The sequence below is a fragment of the Oncorhynchus gorbuscha genome, linkage group LG06 (genome assembly GCF_021184085.1).
Source record: "Oncorhynchus gorbuscha isolate QuinsamMale2020 ecotype Even-year linkage group LG06, OgorEven_v1.0, whole genome shotgun sequence".
Taxonomy (NCBI): domain Eukaryota; kingdom Metazoa; phylum Chordata; class Actinopteri; order Salmoniformes; family Salmonidae; genus Oncorhynchus; species Oncorhynchus gorbuscha.
This window is the reverse complement of record NC_060178.1, coordinates 84,305,389-84,319,849: the sequence shown is the minus strand read 5'-3', so window position 1 is coordinate 84,319,849 and position 14,461 is coordinate 84,305,389. Positions and strand designations below refer to the sequence as shown.

The window sequence follows — 14,461 nt, the reverse complement described above, 5'->3', positions numbered from 1 at the left end:
ATGATGAGTATTTCTGTAATTTGATTTGGCTCTCTGCAATTTCACCGGATGTTGGTTTGAGACAATGCATTACTGAACATAACGCGCCAATTTAAACAGAGGTTTTTGGACAAAGATTAACTTTATCGAACAAAACAAACATTTGTGTAACTTGGAGTCCTGGGAGTGCCACCAGATGAAGATCGTCAAAGGTTACTGATAAATTTTAACGCTATTTCTGACTTTTGTGACACCTCTCCTTGGCTGGAAAATGTCTATGTGGTTTTTTGTGGCTAGGCGCTGTCCTAACATAATTGCATGATGTGCTTTCACCGTAAAGCCTTTTTGAAATCGGACACTGTGGTTGGATTAACAATACGTTTTTCTTTAAAATGGTGTATAATACTTGTATGTTTGAGGAATTTTAATTATGAGATTTCTGTTGTTTGAATTTGGCATCCTGCAATTTCACTGGCTGTAGGCCAGGTGTTCCGCTAGCAGAACTCCTTTCCCAGAAAGGATATGCGTGTTCCCTCAGGCCACTATTCTACTACCACATATTTACAATACAAAATCTGAATATGTATGCGTGTGTCTGTGTGTGTGTCTTCACAGTCCCTGCTGTTCCAGGGTGTATTTTGTATTATTTTTTACATCTGATTCTACTGCTTGCATCAGTTACCTGACGTGGAATATAGTAACATGTAGTCATGGCTCTATGTGGTACTGTGTGCCTCCCATAGTCTGTTCTGGACTTAGGGATTGTGAAGAGACCCTTGCTGGGTACCGGAAATCCCCAAATGTTCTCACAAGCATAGTAAAACAAGGTACTCTTTCCCTCTTTGGTACTTTTCCCACATCCCAATGATGGTCCTGTGTAGCTCAGTTGGTAGAGCATGGCGTTTGTAACGCCAGGGTAGTGGGTTCGATCCCCGGGACCACCCATACGTAGAATGTATGCACACATGACTGTAAGTCGCTTTGGATAAAAGCGTCTGCTAAATGGCATATATTATATTATTATATTAAGACAAAGGTTGTTTTATGCTTAGGGTTTAGGTTTACGGTTACAACTGGGGTTAGGGGTTAAGGTTAGGGGCTGGGGAAAAAAAGGATTTTGAGTGGAAATCCATTTTTAGGTCCCCACAAGGACAGTAAAACATATGCTGTGTGTGTGTGTGTGTGTGTGTGTGTGTGTGTGTGTGTGTGTGTGTGTGTGTGTGTGTGTGTGTGTGTGTGTGTGTGTGTGTGTGTGTGTGTGTGTGTGTGTGTGTGTGTGTGTGTGTGTGTGTGTGTGTGTGTGTGTGTGTGTGTGTGTGTGTGTGTGTGTGTGTGTGTGTGTGTGTGTGTGTGTGTGTGTGTGTGTGTGTGTGTGTGTGTGTGTGTGTGTGTGTGTGTGTGTGTGTGTGTGTGTGTGTGTGTGTGTGTGTGCATGCATACGTGTGTGTGTGCATGTGTTCCTCCTAACAGTGCTCTCTCTGTAGGGTAAGAACACTACCTAAGGGCCCTTGGCCATCCCCTGGGAACACTCTCATACAGTAATGTACCCTACGGCCCTGTACAACTACATCTAGACAGGCTACTGCTTCTCATCGAGCCGGCTGTCAAGCCTGTCTCTCCCTACTCATGAGCTGATGGGTGGGTGAGCTGAATGTTTTAACATACTCTACCTTGTACTGAGCTAAAAATAGAAATGCAACATGCAACAATTTCAAAGATTTTACTGAGTTACAGTTCATACAGGAAAATCTGTAAATTTAAATGAATTCATTAGGCCCTAATCTATGGATTTCACATGACTGGGAATACAGATAAGCATCTGTTGATCACAGACACCTTAAAAGAAAAGTAGGGGCGTGGATCAGAAAACCACTGAGTATCTGGTGTGACCACCATGTGCTTAACGCAGCGCGACACATCTTCACAGAGTTCATCCGGCTGTTGATTGTGGCCTGTGGAATGTTGTCCCACTCCTCTTCAATGACTGTGCAAAGTTGCTCAATATCGGCAGGAACTGGAACACGCTGTCGTACACATCCAGATCATCCCAAACATGCTCAATGGGTGTCATGTCTGGTGAGTATGCAGGCAGGGTAAGAACTGGGACATTTTCAGCTTCCCGGAATTGTGTGCAGATCCTTGCGACATGGGGCCGAGCATTATCATGCTGAAACTTTAGGTGATCGCGGAAGATGAATGGCACATACAACTGACCTCAGGATCTCGTCACGGTATCTCTGTGCATTCAAATTGCTATTGATAAAATACAATTGTGTTCTTTGTACGTAGCTTATGCCTGCCCATGCCATAACCCCACCGGAAACAACATTGACATAAGCAAGTCCCTCGCCCACCTGACGCCATACATGCCTTCTGCCAGGTACAGTTCAAACCGGGCTTCCTCTGTGAAGAGCACACCTCTCCAGCGTGCCAGTGGCCATAGAAGGTAAGCATTTACCCACTGAAGTCGGTGATGACGCCGAACTGCAGTCAGGTCAAGACGCTAATAAGGACAAAGAGCACGCAGATGAGCTTCCCTGAGACGGTTTTTGACAGTTTGTGCAGAAATTCTTCAGTTTTGCAAACCCATCGCTGAATGTGGAGGTACTGGGCAGGCGTGGTTACGCATGGCCTGTGGTTGTGAGGCCGGTTGGCCGTACTGCCAAATTCTCCAAAACAATGTTGGAGGTGGCTTATGGTGGAGAAATTAACATTAAATTCTCTAGCAACAGCTCTGGTGGACATTCCTGCAGCCAGCATGAAAATTGCACCCTCCGTCAAAACTTGAGACATCTGTTGAATTGTGTTGTGTGACAAAACTGTACATTTCACAGGGGCTTTTAGTATCCCCAGCACAAAATGCACCTGTCTATATAATCTATAACCACAGTAAAAACGAGTCCTATATCGACATAACCTGAAAGGTCACTCAGCAAGGAAGAAGCCTCTCCTCCAAAACCGCCATAAAAAAGCCTGACTACGGTTTGCAATTGCACATGGGGACAAAGATCGTACTTTTTGGAGAAATGTCCTCTGGTCTGATGAAACAAAAATAGAACTGTCTTCCAAATGGACAAGAACCCCAAGCAACCTTCCAAAGTTGTGGCAAAATAACTTAAGGACAACAAAGTCAAGGTATTGGAGCATCACAAAGCCCTGACCTCAATCCTATAGAACATTTGTGGGCAGAACTGAAGAAGTGTGTGGAAGCAAAGAGGCCTACAAACCTGACTCAGTTACACCAGCTCTGTCAGGCGGAATGGGCCAAAATTCACCCATCTAAATTGTGGGAATCTTGTGGAAGGCTACCCGAAACGTTTGACCCAAGTTAAACAATTTAAAGGCAATGCTACCAAATACTAATTGAGTGTATGTAAACTTCTGACCCACTGGGAATGTGATGAAAGAAATAAAAGCTGAAATAAATCATTCTCTCTACTATTATTCCACTATTATTTCACATTCTTAAAATAAAGTGGTGATCCTAACTGACCTAAAACAGGGAATTTTTACTAGGATTATGTAAGGAATTGTGAAAAACTGTGTTTAAATGTACTTAGCTAAGGTGTATGTAAATGTCTGACTTCAACTGTATGTAAATGGGGTATTTCAGTTTTTCTACATTTCTAAAAAACATTTTTTGCTTTGTCATTATGGGATATTGTGTGTAGATTGACAGGGATTGCTATTTATTTAATCCATTTTATAATAAGGCTGTAACGCAACAAAATGTGGAAGAGGTCGAGGGGTCTGAATACTTTTCCAAAGCACTGTATATGTTCTTCTCTAGAGCGCATGAAAATAACTCTGATTTAAGCGTATGTACTTTGGATGGTGCCCATATTGACCGTGTCCGTGCTTACAAATATCTGGGCATCTAGATAGACGAAAAGCATATTGATGAATTAGTTAAGAAGTTGAAAATAAAAATGGGCTTCTTCTATAGAAATCGGTCATGCCTCTCTCTTAATAGTAGAAAGCAGATTATTCGTTCGACGTTCCTACCAGTCATAGACTATGAACGCAGCTGACACTTCATTGAATATTAAGTTTATCATAGAGCACTGCCAGTACTTGACTTGGTCAGGAGCTCACTGGAGCTGATGATGATATGTACAGTACATTTAGATTATTCCAGCATAGTGCTAAATGTCTCTCTGTGAACATAAACTGATAACTAAATGTCTTTCTTTAGCACCATAACATCCCTAACAAGCGTGACCCTGTTCATACAGAGGTATCTTAATGTGGAGTAAATTATCATCACACACACACACAGTCTTAACGCGCCACGTTTCTCACGGGAGGAGAAAGGAGTGGTCACAAACCAACGCTCAGCGTATCTGAACTAAAATAGCCCCACTCTCTCTCTCTCACAGACACACACTCTCTCTCTCTCTCTACCCCAGACAGTCCAGCCCTCCTTCCAGTCCTTCTCACTTCACCTTGCTAATTTGAACAAGGCTTTATTTTGCTGTTTGTCAGCAGCTGAACTGTAGCGGGGTTGTTAGGCCTCTCCCATGGCTAATTAGGGGACCAATGCTATCATTCATGGCCCAGCGCGGAGCCCCGTTCTTGGGGAGGCCGCGGCCGCGCTGTCCCTCCTGGCAGCCAGCTCCTGGCACCTCCAAGGCCCTGCGGCCGCCATATTAAGTGACTGCTGAAATTCATGGCCCTGCCTGCCTGCACTGTGCTGGGCTGCCCAGGGTAGGGGTGTGGGTTACTGTGTGTGTTGGGGAGAATGGGGGTTGTTGCCAATGACAACGCATGCGTTCTCAAACACCCTAGGGCAGGAACGACACATTAGTAAATACTGTGGCTACACTATTTCTTTATTTACTACTGGGAGGTGAGACTTGAGCAATTATACACAAAGTATGGAAGTGTGTGGTGTGTGTACGCAATATACTGAATGTTATGTATGCATTTTTGTGTGTGTCAGTTGGTGTGTGTTAATTCATATCTTATTCACATACACACTGAGCAGGGAGGAGGTGTGTATATGAGGGCACAACAGCCATCCTCCTTTCTGAGCGGTTTTGTTTGAGGGGATTAGTCTCAATAAAATGTCCATTTGAATTCATCCAACTAATATTTCTTGCTGGGGGTAATGCATGGAGCTGAACAACACTTTAAATGGTGTTCAGAACAGCCTGCTTGACTTGTCCCGTGATATGATTTGTCCATGGGGAATAGGTTGGTTAACACACCCTCTGTACTGTCCTGCATGGGTCTCTGTGGGTGTGTGCATAGAGAAACAGAGACTAATGACATAAATAAGCTAAACATAAATGAGTAATACACATCTCCGTGTATGTGATGTGCAGTTACACTATCCAGTTTCTAATGTATTAGGACTGATGAAGATGACATAAATTACAAAGGGTAATTTTCCTGAGAAAATATAGTGTGCTTGCTTCAGCTGTCCAAAATCATGTTGTAATTTACAAGGGACCCGCAGCAGCCGCGATGGAAAAAGTACCTAATTGTCAAAAGTAAAGATACCTTAATAGAAAATGACTCAAGTAAAAGTGAAAGTCACCCAGTAAAATACTACTATTCTTACGTATCAAATGTAAAAGTATAAATCATTTAAAATTCCTTATGATGCAAACCAGATGGCACCATTATTTTACGGATAGCCAGGGGCACACACCAACACTCAGACATCATTTACAAACAAAGCATTTGTGTTTAGTGAGTCTGCCAGATCAGAGGCAGTAAGGATGACCAGGGATTTTCTCTTGATAAGTGTGTGAATTGGAAAATGTTCCTGTCCTGCTAAGCATGCAAAATGTAACATGTACTTTTGGGTGTCAGGGAAAATATATGTAATGAGTAAAAAGTACATTACTTTCTTTAGGAATGTAGTGCAGTAAAAGTAAAAGTTATCCCAAAAAAACTATAGTAAAGTAAAGTACAGATACCCAAATAATCTACTTAAGTAGTACTTTAAAGTAATTTTACTTAAGTACTTTACACCACTGCTATACAGTACGTTGGGCACCAGGGTTTTTGACATAAACCTGCAAATCAGATCCCCTTCACTATGAGACTCTAAATTGAGCTCAGGTGCATCCTGTTTCCATTGATCACCCTTGAGATGCTTCTACAGCCTGATTGGAGTCCTCCTGTGGTAAAGTGTATTGATTGGACATGATTTGGAAAGGCACACACCTGTCTATATAAGGTCCCACTGTTGACAGCGCATGTAAGAGCAAAAACCAAGCCATGAGGTCGACGGAATTGTCTGTAGAGCTCCGAGACAGGATTGTGTTGAGGCACAGATCTGGGGAAGGGTAGCAAAACATTTATGCAGCATTGAAGGTCCCCAAGAACAGTGGCCTCCATCATTCTTAAGTGGAAGAAGTTTGGAACCAACAAGACTCTTCCTAGAGCTGGCCGCCTTGCCAAACTGAGCAATCGGGGGAGAAGGGCCTTGGTCAAGAAGGTGACCAAGAACCCGATGGTCATTCTGACAGAGCTCCAGAGTTCCTCTGTGGAGATGGGAGAACCTTCCAGAAGAACAACCATCTCTGCCATCTCTCCATCAATCATGCCTTTATGGTAGAGTGGCCAGACAGAAGCCACTTCTCAGTAAAAGGCACAAGACAGCCCGCTTGGAGTTTACCAAACGGCACCTAAAGACTCTCAAACCTTGAGAAACAAAATTCTCCAGTCTAATGAAACCAAGATTGAACTCTTTGGCCTGAATGCCAAGCATCACATATGGAGGAAACCTGGCACCATCCCTATGGTGAAGAATGTTGGTGGCAGCATCATGTTGTGGGGATGTTTTTCAGGAAAGATGAACAGAGCCAAGTACAGAGATCCTTGAAGAAATTCTGTTCCAGTACGCTCAGGACCTCAGACTGGAGTGAAGATTCATCTTCCAACATGACAATGGCCCTTAGCACACAGCCAAGACAACACAGGAGTGGCTTCGGGACAAGTCTCTGAATGTCCTTGAGTGGCCCAGCTAGAGCCCGGACGTGAACCCAATCGAATATCTCTGGAGAGACCTGAAAATAGCTGTGCAGCAACACTCCCCATCCAACCAGACAGATCTTGAGAGGATCTGGGAGAATGGGAGAAACTGATTGGACATGGTTCGTGCTTTCAGTTTTTGAGCAAAACACTGGATTTGAACATGGCAAGGAGAATATGTCAGAATACAAACAACGGTCATTCCATCCGCGAAGCAATCAAACAGGCAAAACGTCAGTATAGAGACAGAGTGGAGTCGCAATTCAACGGTTCAGACACAAGATGTAAGTGGCAGGGTCTACAGACAAAAGGAAAACCAGCCACATCACGTCTTGCTTCCAGACCAGCTAAACACATTCTTTGCCTGCATTGAGGATAACACAGTGCCACCGACACGGCCAGCTACCAAGGACTGTGGGCTCTCCTTCTCTGTGGCCGATGTGAGTAAAACATTTAAATATGTTAACCCTCGCAGGGCTGCCGGCCCAGACGGATCCCTAGCCGCGTCCTCAGAGCATGCGCAGTCCAGCTGGCTGTTGTGTTTACAGACATATTCAATCTCTCCCTATCCCAGTCTGCTGTCCCCACATGCTTCAAGGTGGTCACCATTGTTCCTGTACACAAGAAAGCAAAGGTAACTGAACGAAATGACTATCGCCCCATAAGACAAATTTCTGTCATCATAAAGTGCTTTAAGAGACTAGTTAATAATCATATCACCTCCACCTTACCTGTCACCCTAGACACACTTCAATTTGCTTACGACCCCAATAGGTCCATAGACGATGCAATCGCCATCACACTGCCCATTTTCAATTTAGACAAGAGGAATACCTATGTAAGAATTCTGTTAATTGACTATAGCTCAGCATTCAACAACATAGTACCCTCAAAGCTCATCATTAAGTGAGGCCCTGGGTCTCAACCCCGCCCTGTGCAATTGGGTCATGGACTTCCTGACAGGCCGCCCCCAGGTGGTGAAGGTAGGAAACAACACCTCCACTTCACTGATCCTCAACACTGGGGTACCACAAGAGTGCATGCTCAGCCCCCTCCTGTACTCCCTGTTCACCCATGACTGCGTGGCCATGCACGCCTCCAAGTCAAGAGGCTGAAGAAATTTGGCTTGGCACCTAAAACCCTCACAAACTTGTACAGACGCACAATTGAGAGCTTCCTGTCGGGCTGTATCAGTGCCTGGTATGGCAACTGCACCGCCTACAACCGCAGGACTTTAATAATGTCACTTTAATAATGTTTACATTATTACATGTTTACTTGCATTACTCATCTCATACTGTATGTATATACTATATTCTATCTACTGTGTTTTAGTCTATGCCACTCTGACATTACTTGTCCATATATTTATACATTCTTAATTCCATTCCTTTACTTAGATTTGTGTGTATTAGGTTTTTGTTGTGAAATTGTTAGATAATACTTGTTAGATATTGCTACACTGTCAGAACTAGAAGCACAAGCATTTCGCTACACCCACAATAACATCTGCTATACACGTGTATGTGACCAATAAAAGTTGATTTGATACTCCCCAAAACAGGTGTGCCAAGCTTGTAGCATCATACCCAAGAAGACTTGGGTAATCGCTGCCAAAGGTGCTTCAACAAAGTACTGAGTAAAGGGTCTGAATACTAATGTAAATGTGATATTTCCGGATTTTATGTTGAATAAATGTGCAAACATTTCTAAAAACCTGTTTTTGCTTTGTCATTATGGGGTATTGTGTGTAGATTGAAGAGACATTTTTTTATATACATTTTTATAATAAGGCTGTAACGTATAAGGGATTTGAATACTTTCCCGAATGCACTGTATATAGTTCATAGTAGAATTAAATCAAATCAAATTTATGTCACATACAAATGGTTAGCAGATATTACTGCGAGTGCAGCGAAATGCTTGTGCTTCTAGTTCCGAAAATGCAGTAATAACCAACGAGTAATCTAACCTAAAAATTAACAGGTGAAGATTACAGCTGTAAGCAGTTGGCAAGGAGACACAGGAGAGACATGTGTTTGTGGATTATTGTAGGCTTAACTCATTATACCAGTAGCGTGTGTACATGCATGAAATGATGCTGTAAGTACACCTGCTGTTATATCAACAGGACAATTGGGGTCGAACGTAACAGCATTCTACAACTCCCTCTTGACTTCCTGAAATGTGTTTTTATCAGCACACAAACACAAGATGAATTAGTTAGGAGACATGTGCACCGGTACTTGTACCTGATAGTGTTTACAACTACCCACATTTGTCTCTCTTGCAATAATACATGGATTGTACAGAAAATCCCCAAACAAACAAGCAATTTGTTCAGTTAAATTTTGGGATGCTCCTGAATAAAAGCAGAGAGGCACAGAGTCTGGAAATGTATCCTGTTATATAGGAATTCAATGGCAGTCAGTCAAAGTGACACAGACAGAGAAGGACAGAAACGTTTGATGTTTATTGCTGTGCTCAACAGGGATCATCTGGAAAATAAACCCCAGCATTGACTCTCTGTCATAATAAAGGGGGGGGAACAGTGTGATAGGAAATATGGAGCTGGAGACTAAGGTAAATAGATAACCGTCACCTCAAAAGTAGTAGCAGGAGAAGAGGTCCAGAGTAGACTTAAGAGTCAGAGAGGACAAGCTTGACACCTCTTAGTCTTTAGTGGAAACACCCCCACTACACTACATTGAAAGAAATCAACAGCTCAAACAAGGACCATTCCACATGGCAGTGTGTGTAGACTGTGTGTACAGTGTGTGGGATTATTTGCCACTGAGCTGTGGGGACTGCGTTTCTGCGGTGTGTAATGTGTGTGTGTGGCTGAGTGTGTGTGTGGTGGACAGTGTGTGTTTTATGCTGTGGTGTTTGACTAATAGACAGGCTGAAGGTGGGTCTGGACTCCTGATGGCTGTGGCAGACACCGGAGAATACACCCTGAGCACGAAAAGAGGAGAAGGAGGAAACGAGAAAAGAAGGGGAGTGGGGGGGGCAGTTAATAACATTACAGAACAACAGTGTTACAAAATAAAACTTCCCCTGCAGCTCCACGCTCAAATGATTATATTTCCAAAGTAGAAAGACAGATCTTTTCCTCCTCACAACAGGCTTCAGTCAGACAGCATTGAGGCCATTTCAGCAGCCCGCCTGCCACCTGTCGTGCTGTGCTGTGCTGCACTGCGCTCCTCTCAGAACCGAGACAAACTTTCCACAAAAACAAAAGGCCATTCCCGCTCGTCTTTTATGACACCCAAGGCAAATAGAGCTGTGGATTTTCCATCGGGAGCCTAAGTGACGGGCCTGGGAGAAAAACACTGGAATAGTTGTGTCACTAAGCGGTCTGTCTCTCTCCGTCTCTCTCTCCTACTTTAGAGACATTGGTTACATTTTTACCTGACTAACTCATCCGGAATGACATTTATACTATGGCTAGAGGTAAAATACATTGGCTGTGCCTCAAATTACACCATTTGCCCAAATAGTGCATTAGTTTGGGATAGAGCCATTATTTCTTTGTATCTGGCTCTGGCTAAAAGCAGTGCACTACATAGGTAATAACTAGATGCCCTTATTCTAAGAATGAGTAAGGAGAAAGAGAAAAGGCCAAAAAAGGAAGTAGATGTGTTTTTATGACATCCTCTGTGAGTCAGCAGTCCCATAGCTCTACCCAGGATTCATAGGGAGATTTGGACCTGATATTGACAGTTACGGGTAACAATGGCTGACTTACTGGAAGATGGTCCAGGGGGGCTTATCAGCCAGGACATATGGAGATAATATCCAACTGACATGATTGAAATTCAACTGTAATGAGACAAAGGGAAAATGCAGTAGAATGTTTGGCTAAAACATAGAATGAACATGCTTAGAGGGCTTGGAAGTGATCAGGCCTACTTATTACCTAAACATCAATGGTGGCTAAAACATAGAATGAACATGCTTAGAGGGCTTGGAAGTGATCAGGCCTACTTATTACCTAAACATCAATGGTGGCTAAAACATAGAATGAACATGCTTAGAGGGCTTGGAAGTGATCAGGCCTACTTATTACCTAAACATCAATGGTGGCAAAAACATAGAATGAACATGCTTAGAGGGCTTGGAAGTGATCAGGCCTACTTATTACCTAAACATCAATGGTGGCTAAAACATAGAATGAACATGCTTAGAGGGCTTGGAAGTGATCAGGCCTACTTATTACCTAAACATCAATGGTGGCAAAAACATAGAATGAACATGCTTAGAGGGCTTGGAAGTGATCAGGCCTACTTATTACCTAAACATCAATGGTGGCTAAAACATAGAATGAACATGCTTAGAGGGTTGGAAGTGATCAGGCCTACTTATTACCTAAACATCAATGGTGGCTAAAACATAGAATGAACATGCTTAGAGGGCTTGGAAGTGATCAGGCCTACTTATTACCTAAACATCAATGGTGGCTAAAACATAGAATGAACATGCTTAGAGGGCTTGGAAGTGATCAGGCCTACTTATTACCTAAACATCAATGGTGGCTAAAACATAGAATGAACATGCTTAGAGGGTTGGAAGTGATCAGGCCTTGGAAAACATAGTGAACATCAGGCCTACTTATTACCTAAACATCAATGGTGGCTAAAACATAGAATGAACATGCTTAGAGGGTTGGAAGTGATCAGGCCTACTTATTACCTAAACATCAATGGTGGCTAAAACATAGAATGAACATGCTTAGAGGGTTGGAAGTGATCAGGCCTACTTATTACCTAAACATCAATGGTGGCTAAAACATAGAATGAACATGCTTAGAGGGTTGGAAGTGATCAGGCCTACTTATTACCTAAACATCAATGGTGGCAAAAACATAGAATGAACATGCTTAGAGGGTTGGAAGTGATCAGGCCTACTTATTACCTAAACATCAATGGTGGCAAAAACAAATCCCCCTTAAATTCGATCTCTCAAGGACATCATTCTGTCAACTAGAGTTTCAATGTTACATCAGAGACGCTGGGACTTTCTTCCCACACACATTAGAACTGTTTCCTAATCAGCCACACAGTCAGTCAGGGAAAACTTGGGGCGGCCATGGTAATGTCAGAGGAGGATATTAGATCTGGCTATGATACAGTTGCTTAGCGACTGCTTCACACCGTTTCAGACTGACGTATGACTCTATATGTAATGCGATTCAATACTGTGATTTTATTAAGATTCCATGGTCCAAACGTATTGCTCACCATATGTCTGCTGTAGAGGGACAAGAGAGAGCCATGAGAAAATGAGCTTGCTGAAAACAAATTGGCTCCTTATTTAAAAAGAAGACAGAGAACAAGAAATTAAGGAAAAACACTGAAGTTTTGGTGTTGGTAGAGCAAACTAAAGCAACAATATTATTGGGATACTGTCAAAACGATACGACAGTATTTATTGTCAAAAAATAATATTCAGATATGTAACTGCATCGATCTTTCCCCCATCACTAGGATTATTGTGGTATGTCAATACTGTAGCTGGTGAACAGTTTGAAAACCCAGCACCGAGCTTCTGCTTCGCGGCAACAAAATACACACCATTGCACCAAAGCGATACATTGCTCTGTATAGCTCTTGCTCCATTAATCTTTCCTCGATTCCTCCCATTCTCTCTCCTCTCCTCCTTCTCAAAACTGAAGAAAGTCAGAGTGGAAGGACTTTGGACCTTCTAATCAAATACAATTGAGAAGGAAGCAAAGAGAGAGGACGCAATGAGGTTCCTTCCATAACCCATCATCTTGAAGTGGAGAGACAATTCATCAACTCTTGGAGGACAATGGAAGTGAATTAAAAAAGCGTATTTGTTGCTCAAAGTTTCGGCTTTTCGCCACCTTCAGAGTTTTTTCTACAACTGCCATTATCCTCCTAGAGTTGCTGAATCTCCTTTTTACTTCAGGTTGCTCCTCAATTCATGCACTTTGGTTGGAGGGTTATGCCAGTGTTCCCTTCCCATAACCACTCATCTTCACAGGGTCAGAAGGGGTCAACTAAAGAATACCTCCTCTAACCCCTCATCCTTAGGTCCTGTTGCCAACCAGGAGAAAATCAAGGCCTTTCTCACTGCAATAAAGGTCAAGCTGTTTGAAAACCCACCACAGAGCAACTGCACAGCAACCAAAAACACTTCATTGTGCCAAAGCACATTACTGTGTATGGCTCCTTCACAAGTTATCTTTACTCGATTCCTCCCATCCACTCTCCTTGCCTCCTTTTAAAAACACATTGTAGAAGAAGGTAAAAGAGTGAAAGACCCTTGAGTGAAGGGCCCTTGGACCTTCTACTCCAAACTATGATTGAGAAGGAAGCGAGGAGAGAAGATGCAATGAATCACAGAAAGACAACTTGTGAAATAATACTTTTCAATCTATTAATAAACATAATCTCCATGCAGAACACAGGAAACCAGAACCAGTCTCAGTCATTAATGTAGCATAACGTCAACCTACATCCCTGTTCACCGACTGACCTTTTAACCCCCTTGGGTTGCTTTTCAAAATATTTTCAATACTTCTGTGTACCCCATGTCCCTCCAATACACATGTATTTTGAGGAGGGCCCTCAAGACATTCCTAAATTCTGACTACACAGCATACTCAGTGGCCTACCAAACGCTACAGATAAAACTGTTGCAGCAGAGACCTGAAATGTGCCAGGTTCAAGCGAATTCTCCAGCTGGCTGCCACCTACAAGGGATCAGCGACCGGGAGTAAGGACGAATCAGGGCAGGCAACTACGGGTGGTAAGATGTAACACTGGATTCCAATACCATCATTAGTTAGGTTTTTAAACAGACACTAAATATAGTTTTTGTTCATGTGTTTCTCTCTTAATCATGTGTAAATTGTGTAAATAAAACCCATCTACTCTAATTTGGGGAAATGTTTTCAGATAGTCGTCCTGTCTTCCAGTGCCTCATCAGAGGAAGGTTAGGAGGCAGGTCTGTTCTGTGCTGTGCCAAGCCCAGACTGACTGAATGACTCATAGCAGTGTGGGAAGGCTACAGAATGTACTACTCAGGAAACAGTCATAACTAACATTTGAGGAGGTTTAGGTGAGGTTTTCAAGAGAAGTGTTCTGTACCATGTTATATAAAAACACTTACCCTCTAGAGGTATCTAAGTAATGCAGAAGAGGCATGGCATATTGTTTGATTGGCAGACGCCAAAAGGAACAGAGACACTCTACAGACATTATACAATAGACAGGCATACGCCCTTACACTCTCTTTCTCTGACAGACACACACTTACCCTGCTGCACAAAAAGTCTAAAACATGCACATACCATGACCTTGGGGCATAAGATTCTATCTGCGCGAAGCATTGTTCTGAGATATTGAGCATCAAAGTTTTAACATCCCAGATCTCAGAACTGTTTTGTAGTGAATTCTTATTTCATAACCCATACAGGTCCTCGTCTTAAAGGTACGTAAAGTGCAGAGTATCAAAATCCTGTGTATTT

The 14,461-nt window shown here is 42.7% G+C and overlaps 1 protein-coding gene across 1 annotated transcript in view; it reads right to left on the bottom strand.

Annotated features, from left to right (window-relative positions):
• The window catches only part of ankfn1 (ankyrin repeat and fibronectin type III domain containing 1), a 286,097-nt gene that overhangs the window by 223,743 nt on the left and 47,893 nt on the right, over positions 1 to 14,461 (bottom strand). The gene's annotated exons all lie outside the window — the stretch shown is intronic.